The sequence below is a fragment of the Limulus polyphemus genome, unplaced genomic scaffold (genome assembly GCF_000517525.1).
Source record: "Limulus polyphemus unplaced genomic scaffold, Limulus_polyphemus-2.1.2 Scaffold2125, whole genome shotgun sequence".
Lineage (NCBI taxonomy): Eukaryota > Metazoa > Arthropoda > Merostomata > Xiphosura > Limulidae > Limulus > Limulus polyphemus.
Genome location: NW_013667735.1, coordinates 31,070 through 45,636, shown reverse-complemented (window position 1 = coordinate 45,636; position 14,567 = coordinate 31,070). Strand labels below are relative to the sequence as shown.

The 14,567-nt window shown below is 35.4% G+C and overlaps 1 protein-coding gene across 1 annotated transcript in view; it reads right to left on the bottom strand.

The window, feature by feature from the left end:
- Positions 1 to 135, bottom strand: part of LOC106466023 — a 121,520-nt gene extending 121,385 nt beyond the window's left edge. Inside the window, exon 1 of the mRNA XM_022393985.1 lies at positions 110 to 135. The gene's annotated coding sequence lies outside the window, so the exon portion shown is untranslated. The remainder of the gene's footprint in view (positions 1 to 109) is intronic.
- Between the last annotated feature and the right edge of the window lie 14,432 nt (positions 136 to 14,567).

The window sequence follows — 14,567 nt, the reverse complement described above, 5'->3', positions numbered from 1 at the left end:
AATAGCTGTAAAACCAGGTTATCTTCTTAGTATAAAATCTACCTCAGATGTGATACTATATGGAGAAGCTTCGTCGTACTACAAAAAATCTATTCACACATCTACCTACCTGACCAATGGAGCACTTTCAACTTCATTACAGGTTATTTTGTTAGTATAAAATCTACCTCAGATGTGATACTATATGGAGAAGCTTCGTCGTACTACAAAAAATCTATTCAAACATCTACCTACCTGACCAATGGAGCACTTTCAACTTCATTACTGTCCTTGATGATCTGAAATTCTTGTAACAAAACGTTTTCCCACGATTTTGCATCATCTCTATAAATGATACGTATCTCTGACACTGTATCACCTGCTGGCAGATTCTGTAAAAAATACATCTATTGTACTATAATGTCCTACAGAGAGAGAGATGTAAACTAATGCATATGCTTGTGTGTGCGTATATATATATATATATATATATTCATTTAAAACTTGTTCTTTATTCTAAAATATATCATAAAGATCGCATGCATGTAAATTACCGTGGAAACAAATTAGCAAGTACTTGATCAAATATTCTTTGTCAAATTCGGTTTAAAAAATAAAGTAATAAAAGTATACTGTCCACAAAGCACAAACATAAATTTACTAAATTGTTTCTCTAACTTTGAAAATCAAGAAATAAACCTCTCCTCGAACGTTTAAGATGTTTGTACAAATATTGTTTGTTAACGAGCATAATTATTTACATTTATAACTAAAACTAAGTTGATCAGTTTATCATGAACATCTATAACAATTAAACAGAGGCCTGATCCCTAACGGGTAAATACACTACTTAAAAATATTTACAGTTTGAAAACGTTTAACTTTAAAACCTCTTCGTACGTATAAACCTTTTTTATATGCTTAGTTTGTCACTTGCCACGCGCATAGAACTTTAACCATAACAATCAAGACAACTTTGAACAACCACAACTGCCTCTCATCTGGTCAGATTCAGAGGTATCGTCTAAGTTGAACAGATCGTAACTTCTAACATTTGCTTTCATCCTAAATATTTTCTGGCTTTGTAATACAATGAATGAGGTTTAAACTTAGCTAATTCCATTACACGGGAGACGTGTTTCAATGTTGACTTTCATTTGCTTTAAAAATGTTAGATTGGTGCAAAAACTAAAAAGAGTCATTAAAAACGACTCGATATCGTCACGACAATTTTTTTGTTCAAAATACTTTAAATAAATGTACGTTCGTATATCTGTCAAAAGATAATAAATAATGCAAGCTGTAACCATGGTATAAGTTTACATAAGGAAAACACGTGGATATATGAAGCCAGCAGAACACAGAAGAACACGTTGACTGGTATATGAAGTTAGCCCACATACTAGTCTTCATCTGTTACATTATTCGTTATAATTCAAGATTTATAACTCTAATTTAAAGCATTACTCACCACGATTAATTTTGGCCAGCTACTATTTCTTGGTGAAACACGTATATCTTCTCAGAACGAAAAATGCTGTTTACAATGTGGCTCTCTTGCATCATCATCAATCTGGCAAACCACAAACAGTTTGCAAAATTCCGATTACAATGGAACCCTAGAGAATACGTAGCGCTCTAACAGTCTCTAATACCATGGCATTATTACAAAATACTAAATAACTCAGCATTGATTGAACCCATTTCTTTGGAACTTCTGTTTGTCGAATTTCGCCCAAAGCTACTCGAAAGCTATCTGCCGTCCCTAACTTAGATGTGATAAACTAGAGGAAAGGTGGGTAGTGAATACCACCTATTTTTAACTGTTAGAATACTCTAATCGAACAGTAAGTGTAATTCTAAATGTTACCAATAGTTTTGAAATGTAGTTGTTTAGGAAGTACCCACCTGTTCCATATATTCAGTCATTCGAAATGTGACGAAACAGTATTCAGACTTGCCAAAAGATTTTCTTTTCTTTTGTCATGAGATATGGACGAAAGATATTATATATTTGATAGTAGTATGTCACATTACAAAGGTTTGTTTCTTTGTAATATAGCGCAAAGCTACACAATTTGGTTATCTGTGGCGTGCCCACCACGGGTATAGAAACCCGGTTTTTCACTTTGTAAATCCATAGACATACCGCTGAGCCACTGGGGAGCCATTATAAAGGCTCCACGGTCGAAAGGGCGAGGAAGTTCGGTGATGAGACTCGAACCTGCGACCCACATATTTCAAGTTGAGCGCCCTAACCACCATGATTTATTTTATACTAAGAAGACTGATTCTACAGTAAACATGCGCTCATATATACACGCATACCGTAATAAACATATGAAAAAAATCTTCAATACCGTTTGTTTATTTCAACGCATAGCTGTATAATGGCTTTACTTCTTTGTGCCCACAGCGGCGATATAAGCCTGTATAATTGAGCTTGATTAATATTTTACCTTTAGAATTACAGATGAGGGTCCATATACTATCGGAGGTTTAAACATATTTTGTTAAACTGTTTGTGCACCAAGGCCTTTGTGGTACACGTCTTTCTCTATTACAAGGTCCCTTTACATACGATTCACACAAAAATACTATCAGTATCGCAGTTAATCACACTAACCACTGATGGAGTCCTACAAATTCTACAGATGACTGGTTTTCGTCCACTTCTCTGGTCAATTCTTTACAGTGAGTGTTGTAAGAGGCAAAAACATGAAATTACTCAATATGTCGCAAAACGTGGACTCCACAGGTAATGAACGATTTAAAAATAAGCGGGCTATCTAAGAGTAAACAGCACAGTTTTCAGATTGAACGACAATGATGAAAGTTTAATGTGAAAATACGAAAAATGCTCAAAATATATTTTTTAACATTCTCCACGTGACTCGTCATAAAAAGATGTGAAGTTGTATGCATTTTTTTAAATTCAAATATATAAAACTTTTGCAATTATGTAAGGTTTACAGTTAAAAAACAAAACAAATACAATGTACGTTCACTTTTAAATTCAGACGCGAATAATAACAATAAGTTATATCGACGAAAACTGAAAATAAAAATTTCAAATAGTTAGTTCAAGATAACGCAAGATATATGACTTCCAGAAAACGTAATGTTAAGCTTTTACCGAGTATAACATGTTCATCTCAAGAGCGAAAGACGCGTTACTGAGTGATTTATGTTAATTTCCTACCCACGCTTCTTGTTGATTGGATATTTTCCTGGTGTGTAAACGTTGTGAATCCACTTTTCCCCTAACTAATTTCCCTAGCATGTTTGCAGTCGCTGCTATGGTAACGTTGTTAAGAGTAATTCAGTGATTTTGAATAAGCTAACCTAACTAACATTAGCAGCCAAGCGTAAAGGTTTATATATTAGAATATGAAATCCGTTACCTATACCACAATCGATACGAGTACAAAAAAAGAGCCGGATTAATTACACAATATACCGAACTTAGTACGCTGCGACCTCTATATATACCCGTTGTACGTTTGTTACCGTAGATATGAAGTTTTATTAGTCCCACGCATTACTATTTGGTATTTTCAAACATAATTTATTGATAAAAGGCTAATCGGATTGATCAGCGGCATAGCCGTTATTTACAACTACTAACAGGAAGGAAGGCAACTAGTTAGAAGGAACAGCCGCCCAAACGGGATTAATAGCGGGATTAATTTTATAAAGCGTCCACAGTTAAGTATGCGGGACGCAATCAGCGACATATCACAATATCGAACCTTGCACCACTGCACTGAAGCCCAACGTTAGACCACGTCAGGCCTCATACCCACCCTATAGACAGGAGGCTAAACTTACAGTATAACGGTTTGAAACCGATAATGTAATTGGAGGACAAGACCAATGACACGGCAGTTTGAAATGGATAACTCAAATACATTACAAAAATGTGAAATATACAATTTTAAATTCATTATGCGTTATAGACTTGTTTTTTTTGTAACACTAAGTATACGCTACCACTATCTGTAGTCCTACTGTTTCATTTGTATCCCGAAGTAATGATTCACATTATGATGGAGCACGTGGGACGACTTCCATTTCATAGTCGTGTAGTAACTTCCACCAAAAATACCAGGTTTACTGAAGTTTTGTGGCCAAGGTTTTCAATATAATTTACTCACATTCAGGTATATACAAAGGATAATAGCTTACCAAAACAAGAGATGAAAAGTTGTATTTGGAGAAGAGGAGAAAACTTACCTCAACAGTGAAAACAATATTTTCTTTTGATTCAGCTACAGTATCGTGCTCCAGGCAGGGTTCGTACAGCTCTGGCCTCACAAGAATTGTTTTATGGACAATCCGGGATACGACTAGAGAATATTGAAAATGCACGTGGGCTTTAAAGTGAATTGGTATTCCAGAACTTTAAGGTGAATTGGTATTACAGAACTTTAAAGTGAATTGGAATTACAGAACTATAAAATGAATTGGTATTACAGAACTATAAAATGAATTGGTATTACAGAACTATAAAATCAATTGGTATTACAGAACTTTAAGGTGAATTGGTATTACAGAACTATAAAATGAATTGGTATTACAGAACTTTAAGGTGAATTTGTATTACAGAACTTTAAGGTGAATTGGTATTACCGAACTATAAAGTGAATTGGTATTACCGAACTATAAAGTGAATTGGTATTACAGAACTATAAAATGAATTGGCATTACAGAATTTTAAGGTGAATTGGTATTCCACAACTATAAAATGAATTGGTATTACAGAACTATAAATTACAGAACTATAAAATGAATTGGTATTACAGAACTATAAAGTGAATTGGTATTCCAGAATTATAAAGTGAATTGGTATTACAGAACTATAAAGTGAATTGGTATTACAGAACTATAAGGTGAATTGGTATTACAGAACTATAAGGTGAATTGGTATTACAGAACTATAAGGTGAATTGGTATTACAGAACTATAAAGTGAATTGGTATTACAGAACTATAAGGTGAATTTGTATTACAGAACTATAAAATGAATTGGTATTACAGAACTATAAAGTGAATTGGTATTCCAGAACTATAAAGTGAATTGGTATTACAGAACTTTAAGGTGAATTGGTATTACAGAACTTTAAGGTGAATTGGTATTACAGAACTTTAAGGTGAATTGGTATTACAGAACTATAAAATGGATTGGTATTACAGAACTATAAAGTGAATTGGTATTACAGAACTATAAAATGGATTGGTATTACAGAACTATAAAGTGAATTGGTATTACAGAACTATAAAATGGATTGGTATTACAGAACTTTTATAATAAAGACAATTGCAAGCATATATTCTATTCTCTAGTTCTCAGTGTAATAATTTTGTAATATAACAATAAGAAAACTAAACTACATTACATCAAAAGGGCGTAGCCATTAATATTACTTGAATAAAAACCCACACCATTTGTCCTGATTAGAGTTACAACGCCCGGATCAGTGTAATCGTTCGAGTTTTTGTAACATTAAAACAAGTACAAGCAACATTTTTACACCCCCCCCCCCCTCAGAGTAATCCTTGGCATAGTGTTTTCTTTGGCGAGTAAATTAATAATTTCATGAAAATTGGTGACAGTCTCTGAAACCAAGACAAACATGCAATAACTTATTTAGGCTAAAAATGGCAATAATGAATGACATTGTGCTACTGGCGTCTAACAAAATAACACGTTTCAGAGCTGCTGACCAAGTTTCACTTTAACCAGTTATTTCTTTACAGTTTCTCGGCGACGTTATCGAATTTTTACTCTAATAAGGTAATTTAAATTCGCTTACTTTTCATGAAATGTACGATTTTATAACCTAATTCTAATGCAACACACCGAACAAACAAATCAATTTTGATTAGCAATCAACGGACTTTCCACTCGGAGTTTCTAGAATTAATATATACATAAAATTAAAAGTTTCTGTTTTGTTTTTGCATGGTCATCTAGAATAGGTAGTTAAACTATTCTTACAACAAAAGTATAATATAAATTTATCACTTTAAACAGAGGAAATATGGAATTGACAGGAATTTCTGAATAACTTTTGAAAACCAGACAATAATATTCGTTAAAAAAAAAAAAGGGAGCTCGAAATCGTTATATTGTATCGGAAGGACAGGACCTATTAACACAGTGGTGAAAACGGAACTTACGAAGAGAGTGATACGCAATCTAAAGATGGACTACTACAGTTTGAAACAAGTCCTGCAACTAAGTCAGACAAAACTTATTAACTTTGGCTTTTGATGACAACAAATATATCGGAAAATACGGAAATGGGCCCTTCATGGACAGGTAGTTAGGGCGCTTGAGTCGAAATCTGAGGGTCGCGGGTTCGAATCCCCGTCTCGCCAAACGTGCTCATCCTTTCAGCCGTGGGGGCATCATAATGTGACAGTCAATCCCACTATTCGTTGGTAAAAGAGTAGCCCAAGAGTTAGCGATGGTTGATGATGATTAGCTGCCTTCCCTCTGGTCTTACACTGCTAAATTAGGGTCGGCTAGCGCAGATAGCCCTCGTGTAGCTTTGCGCGAAATTCATAACAAACGAAATCTAAATCAATATGTGGATATTGTGGTTACGTCAATCTGATTCTTTGTTTCTATTAAAATTTTCGCGCAAAACTAAACAAAGGGCTAACTGCTCTTAACCATTCCTAATCATACTTTTTAATTGACAGAATAGAGGAAAGGCTGCTAGTCAACAGCACCAACCGCTAACTCTTTGTCTGACCGAATACTGGGGTGGGTGGGTAAAGGGATGCAAACCACGAATCCTCGAATTCATAGTCCTGACATATTAACCCCTAAGCAACGCCCGTCAGATAGATTGTACACACAGGTATATACATAGGTACGTTGGAAGACAGCGGGAAACATGAAACGCATTGTTTTTAGTCTGTTATATAAGACTAAGTACATGCGGAATTTGACTAATTTTTGGAGCGGCAAATTGCATGCCCAGCTCTGCCCTTGATGAAAGCCCGACAGATCCGGTGAAAGTCTACACGTAAAAGTGAACTGTCAGTCCATAATGAACTTTCTTTTTGAAGCTCTTGTACTTTTATATGTCTTACGTTAAAAGTTTTGTAGGTTATTTTAAGGAGACTGCACTCCTCCGTCCTTTTTCTCTTGAAAACGCGGAACATACGCACAAATTTGCTAAGAATGAGCAAATCTCTGCGAGGATTTTTAGTAGCGTTCACTCTCCAAGACAACTGTTGTAAGATAGGGAAAGTGTATTGAAAGTGAAGAGGTGTAGCAGCCAAGTCGAGAAATTTGGCAGAAATGGCAAAGCAGTTGCGTCATTTCTTGTTCAAAGCAGCTCATTTCACAGTAAAAATGTGGTCAAGATTTCTACTCTCTGAATTTGGTATATTTAATGCATTAAGTTCAAAAATAATCTTGAATTTTGCTTCTATGGAAAACTAGAAATATCCTAAAATATTTTAATTATGAACATTTGCTCAAAGCTACACAAGGGCTATCTACGATAGCCATCCCTAATTTTGTTTGTTTGTTTGTTTTGAATTTCGCGAAACACTACTGAGGGCTATCTTCGCTAGCCATCTCTAATTTAGCAGTATAAGACTAGAAGGAAGGCAGCTTGTCATTGCCACCCACCGCCAACTCTTGGGCTACTCTTTTTACCAACGAATAGTGGGATAGACAGTCACATCATGATGCCCCCACGGCTGAAAGGGACGAGCATGTTTGGTGAGACCGGGGATTCGAACTCACGATTGCGAGTCGAGCGCCCTAACCACCTGGCCATGCCGGGCTCCCTAATTTTGAACTGTTATAGTAGAGGGAAGGCAGCTATTCAACAGCACCAACTACCATCCCATGGGTTACTCTAATTAATAGTAGGATTTAACCGTTACTCTTATAACGCACCCACAGCCCCTAAGTGCAGAGCCCTATTTTGCGGAAATGAGACGCGAGTAATGGACTCCTGGTTTCACAGTTCGCCATGCTAACCACTTGTCCTCACTCGGTCCTGCCATTTCTAAGACAGATCTATAAAGGGCCGTTCAATACAATGAACATAAGTTGTACCATTATAAATTTGGTTCATGGTAAATTTGAATGAAAAATACGTTTCTGTGTAATTATTTGTTCCGGGACGCCACTGATAAAACTACACACCAAAGTGTCGCCGTATATCAAACCGACTTAGTTTTTTGTTAAATACTTATAAATTCCAGCGATTACGGTTTTATGTAATCTGTATGGCTGCCATATGTTATATGAAAAGTAAATTTTCTCGTCGCTGTTCTTCTTGTCGTGTTTGCATCATAGCGTTACTTAAATAAATGTATATAGGTGGCAATCATACTCATACGTGCTTATCCAACACAAATAAATAGCGCTTGTTTGCTTTAACAGATAGATATTTAAGTCACTCCTCCAGTTGAATAGATATACATACTCTGTTGAACGGTACATACTACCATTTTGCTGGAGGTAATTAAGCCTATTTGAATAAAATTACCTTCCCTCGAATTAGTATGCACTACCATGTACACCCGTGTCCTTTTAGGACGAAGTGGATGGCAAGACAATATAATGCATCTAAAAATGGAAAAAGACACAGAGAGAGAAATTGTTTGTTATGAATTTCGCACAAAGCTACACGAGGACTATCTACGATAGCCGTCCCTAATTTAGCAGTGTAAGACTAGAGGGAAGGCAGCTAGTCATCACCACCCACCGCCAACTCTTGGGCTACTCTTTTACCAACGAATAGTGGGATTGACCGTCACATTGTTACGCCCCCACAGCTGAAAGGGCGAGCATGTTTGGTGTGATGAGGATTCGAACCCGCGACCCGCAGATTGAGAGTCAAGCGCCCTAATCACCTGATCATGCCGGGCCTAAGAGAGAAATAAAACGAAATGTAATCAAAGTTATTATTATTAAATATTCCCTGTTTATGATTTTTTATACTAAATAAACTCACCAGCCTTAATTTTTTCTTCAAATCTTCCCACCGCCCTCTATCTTTAAACATATGACTGTTTTTTTTTTTAATGCACAGCAGTCAAAGTTGCACATGATATGGTGCATTCTAGTTAATTTGGGATTTTACAAAAAGCAAGATTAATCTCAGTAAAATACGAACTGCCAACAAGAAGATATATATAAAACAAGCGTGATATTTATGCTGGAGTTCATTTTAATTATAAAAAAACCTACACGACTCCTGTGTTTATTGTCGAGAATGGCTCCACAGAGTTGCTTCAATTAATTACATTAAAACGAAATAAAATGTTGGGCTGACTCTCATATCAGATAAGTAATTTTAATCGTTTCTAATTATAGTAGGTGCAACCCCAATAAACTGTAAACAAGCTATTGCAATAACCATCTTGTTCGGAAGAAATAAGATCTTGGGACAATAATCTCACTCGGAAGAAATAAGATCTTGGAATAACAATCTTGTTTGGAATAAATAAGATATTGGGATAATAATATTGTTCGGAAGAAATAAGATCTTGGGATAACAATCTTGTTCGAAAGAAATAAGATCTTGGGACAATAATCTCACTCGGAAGAAATAAGATCTTGGGATAACAATCTTGTTCGGAAGAAATAAGATTTTGGGATAACAATCTTGTTCGGAAGAAATAAGATCTTGGGATTTTATTTCTTCCGAACAAGATTGTTATCCCAAGATCTTATTTCTTCCGAACAAGATTGTTATCCCAAGATCTTATTTCTTCCGAGTGAGATTATTGTCCCAAGATCTTATTTCTTTCGAACAAGATTGTTATCCCAAGATCTTATTTCTTCCGAACAATATTATTATCCCAATATCTTATTTATTCCGAACAAGATTGTTATTCCAAGATCTTATTTCTTCCGAGTGAGATTATTCTCTCTTGGGATAAAACCACTTTAGTTGTTTCGCAACAGTGCCGAGGAAATTTTTCCATTTCTTTTCCAAAACTCACAGAGAAATAAGCTCTTTATGTTAACTTTGTTTTAAAACACTTTCCGAAAGCAAAATTAACATACAAAACTTAAGCTCTGTTCGCATACTTTGTGAATAGTATTGATACGAAAGTGCGCATGCCCTTGTAAGAAGATCATAGTCACCAAACATTTCGAGTTACATGGATGAGAGTAACTCTCCGAAAACGACAGCGGCGAACGCTTTCCACCATAATTTTGACAGTTCACACTTATCGTTCGTTGAATCACAATGTAGTGTTTATCAGTATCATCAGGTGGCGAAACTGCAACACGTGGATGCAGTTCTACACACAAAACAAAACATTTTCAATTACGTTTCTTCATGAGTGTGCGGGTCCGGTGAAATAAAGAACGTGATGACTAGTTCCACACGTTCACGACTCGTGTGTGTGTGTGTGGCATACGTTTTAGTAGCCTTTGAGGTGACAATAAGTGATATATGTAAATCGTGATGGAAAGTGTACACCACTGCCCTTTTCAGGAAAGATTATTCTGATCCGTCTAAGATAAAGGTGAAATGAGCTCACGAAACTGTACACATTTGAAAGAAGAAATAAAAATGTTACTCCAAAAAATAGGAACTTGCACTAAATATGTATAACTTTGATTAATGGCGAAAGGGTACATCAAAGTCTTAAGACGGATATTTTTACACCTTAATAATAGAGAGGTGCAAAAATTGAGGGTTATGCGAATATAAGAGGAGGATTAGTATAATGTCCTAATTATATGTATGTAAGAGCAGAATTTCTAGCCTCTTAACTGAATGCTATACAATGGCAAATTACGTCATTAAAATCTCATTCTTGCAGGAAGAGGACGCCAGTGGTTTAGTTACTCATTTCATCTGTTTTAAAATTATACTTTAAACAATTAGAAATAACTGAGCGATTATTACAGGTATTAAACAAACATTAGTAACTTTTTAGGCGCAGAGTTTTTTTTGTTTCTTTCCTTTACTGTATTTAAATGTTGTTGTTAAGTATGGGTGAGTGTGTTTTTTGGTTACTCAAGTTCTTTTATGCCAATGGTTTGTGAAATATGTGCGCTACTCACGTAATATTGTAGCTGGTATCTAATAACAACAACACCCAGGTGTAATGCTATACAGATAGGTATAAGTAAAATAAAATAAAAAATCGAGATGCGCGTCAGTGAAATTACATATGTAACGTCGCGTATGACTAAAGCACGCCCTCGGCTACAATGTTACAAAATCAATGCTGAATATTACGCAGATATTTAAGATAGGCCTTTTCAACAAAATAAGCGTCAGATAACACATTAGTTACAGTACGAGAAAGACGTGTAAGATGCTATTATGAAACCATTTGTTCCCATACCGAGAATGAACACGTATAGCACGGATTGAAAAAAAGAACCAACCTGGTGAACCTTTAAAATCACACTTTAATGAAAGTAGAAACATCAAAACACATCACTCACTATTCAGATGATATGTACAGCAATCATATTGGTCCAGGGGGAATTTTCTTATCTCTTACGAGTCAGAATGCCACTAGCGGTAATTTCTCTCTCTCTCTCTCTATATATATATATATGTGTGTTGAAAGGAACTAACAAACGAGGGGCCTTTGACAAATTACAGTATTCGTAGCAAAACGCGTTTTCTTAGAATCTCGTTTGTTGAAACAACTTACTAGCTAAAATGAAAACGAAACCAAAGTTATACAAAAACCCCGAAGGCGCGACTATAAGTGCAAATATCACATGAAGCGTATACATGGAATTGACAATGAAAATCAATTTCAACGTATGGCCTACAACCAGCTTGCACGGACGTTTTCGGATAAAAAATATGAAAAAAGTGAAGGAGAAAAAAAAAAAGTCTCAAAACGTTGTGTGTGAATCGTGATTGATTAAGTTCACAATAAAGTTATCAGACCATAGCCAGCTCAATAAATCTTCTTCAAATGCTCTGGAAGAAGCATGTAGCAAAATTTCTACTAATAATTCAGTTTTAATATATTCTTTTCACAAGCATAAAAGTTGGTCAAAGATTTATATGAAAAAAAGGGAAAATCGTGAACTTGTTAACATCAGCATTAGAAGCTAACTGACAGACATATTTTTGAATATTAAAATTTTATGAAGAACTGTCTGCTGTGTTGTCAGGTATAAACAATGGACTCTGTTCAGTGTTCATCACTGGTAACGAAACCCGGTTTTTAGCGTTAGAAGCCTTCGGACTTACAATTCAGCAACAATGGGCTATACACGCTCTGCCCAACGAGGATATCGAGGTTCGAATTTTGAATTTATATGCCTTCTTATGAAAAATAAGAAAGTCTGATCATTATAGTATCAACTTTAAAATTTTGGTAGACTAAACTGAAGAATACTTGATAATTAGAATTCTCATTCTATGTTCTTCAATTACAAAGTAGCAAGGAACTTAAGTGGCACGCCTGTTGTTTTTTCGAACAGAATTCAATATTAAAGTACTTTCAAGATTTTTTTTCACTATAAAAAAACATTAACATTATGAACATTATTTTATCCTATAGATTTCTGTAAGAAGCTAGCAACCTTTACTAAATTTGTTACAAACTGATAATTGAAATTCACTATAAACTTTTCTTTATAACATCAAAATGGGTGAACTAATAATCTATCTTTCCAAACTACAATTTGTAATATTTAAATCCGATAAAATGGAAGTAACCAGTTCTGACGAGAAAACGATTTATCACTCAGACCCTTACTGTACAACAGGGAATATGAATATTATGAACAATAGGTTAAAAGAAGCACTGCCAAACACGATTCCATGTAATACTTCGATGAAGTTGTAGAAAACGATTTATCACCCAGACCCTTACTGTACAACAGGGAATATGAATATTATGAACAATAGGTTAAAAGAAGCCCTGCCAAACACGATTCCATGTAATACTTCGATGAAGTTGTGACTGTTTTCATGTGTTTGTACTTATGGCAAAGCTACAAAGGCTATCTATCTGCCGTAGTCCTTAACTCTGACCTAATGATCAAGAAGGCAGCCAGTCAGCAGCACCCTACCGCCAACCATCGACATTAAGGGGTTGATTGTCACTCTTACAACCCACCACGACAAAGCTTAGGGTGTGGAGAATATTTTGTGGTATCACACGGATTCGAACCCGGTTCGCCAGCTCCGAAATCCAAAACTCTACAACAGGGCCAACCTATGCGCGTACGTTTTTATGACTTAGTGCAAGTGAAATCACACATAGAACTCTGTAATTACTAAAAGTACTATGTTACAAAATTCCTCCATAAAATGACAAAAACCTTCAACGGTGATTCGTACAAAATGACGATAGATGATGCTGTGAATTGGGCACTGTTTGCTGTTCAGCACAAAGTTACATAATGGACTATATATGTGTTCTGCCTACCGCGAGTATCAAGATCCGATTTTTGGGGTTATGAGTTACCGATGAGCCACCGGTGAGGGGGTGAATTGGGCGCTGAGGAATACCATAATGTAGTAAATGTAACATGACTAGCATTTTGCACGTTTTTCTCCATAAAAAGGCTAAATGATAGCCAATCACATGAAAGGTTTATGATTACTTCGTCACTAAAAAGGTGTTATCAGAGCAAAAAATGTTGAAACTATGAATTTATGGATGTTAAAACCATTCAATGCAAAACTTAACCGTCTAAAGTTTTAAGCCTTAGAAAAGTATGCAAAAAAGGGAGGTGTGTGTATGAAAATTTACAGCACGATATAAAAACAACTGATGACTAACAGAGAAAACTAACACACACAGCTTCGCCACTAATAAACACCTTTCACTTATAGCTGTAACTTATAAAAAGAAATCTATGTCATAAAATTACTCAAACAAGATAGTTTCTGAAAGATAGCTTAAGCCATAAACAATGGACAAGAAACCAGTCACCGACAGATTGCTGAAAAAACAGTATTATCTAATAAACATTCTGAGCTCATATAAATATCAGCTCCTGACAAAATACAGCAGTTAATTTCGGGTAGAATAAACCGAACAGTATTCCATATATAGCTGAGTACGTAAAATTTCTGGTTCATAGCTTTAATCACGAGGAAAATAAAAGTAGTTCCTGGGGATATTGTTAGCCATAAAAAAAAACCAAAAAAAAAAAAAACGGAAAAAGCAGTCATGTATTGATAGCCAAACTCATAAAAGCAGTTCTTAGAGAATATAGCTGGCTGAACTAACAGACGACCAACAGATTAAAGCAGTCCATAGAAGATATATTGAATGGTAAAAAAACAAACAAAGATAATTCATTCGTGACATATTTTAACTTATTACTAAATGAATCAGCACTTAACAGACTGCTTAACTCGTAAAAAACAATGTTAACATGTTAAATAGTTTCACAAAGACCGTCCCTGCCTTCTGTCTTGTTTCGCATCTAGCACCGAGTTCTTTATTAGGGCTGTCGGTACCGTCCGGTGAGATTAAGAAAATCGTGAAAAAAGTTTCAATCTCGTAGACAGAAAGAAAACAAAATCAAACGTAACAAATCAGTCCTTCTAACGGACAAAAATTGAAATGGGCAGAATAATGGTAATCCTTGAAATA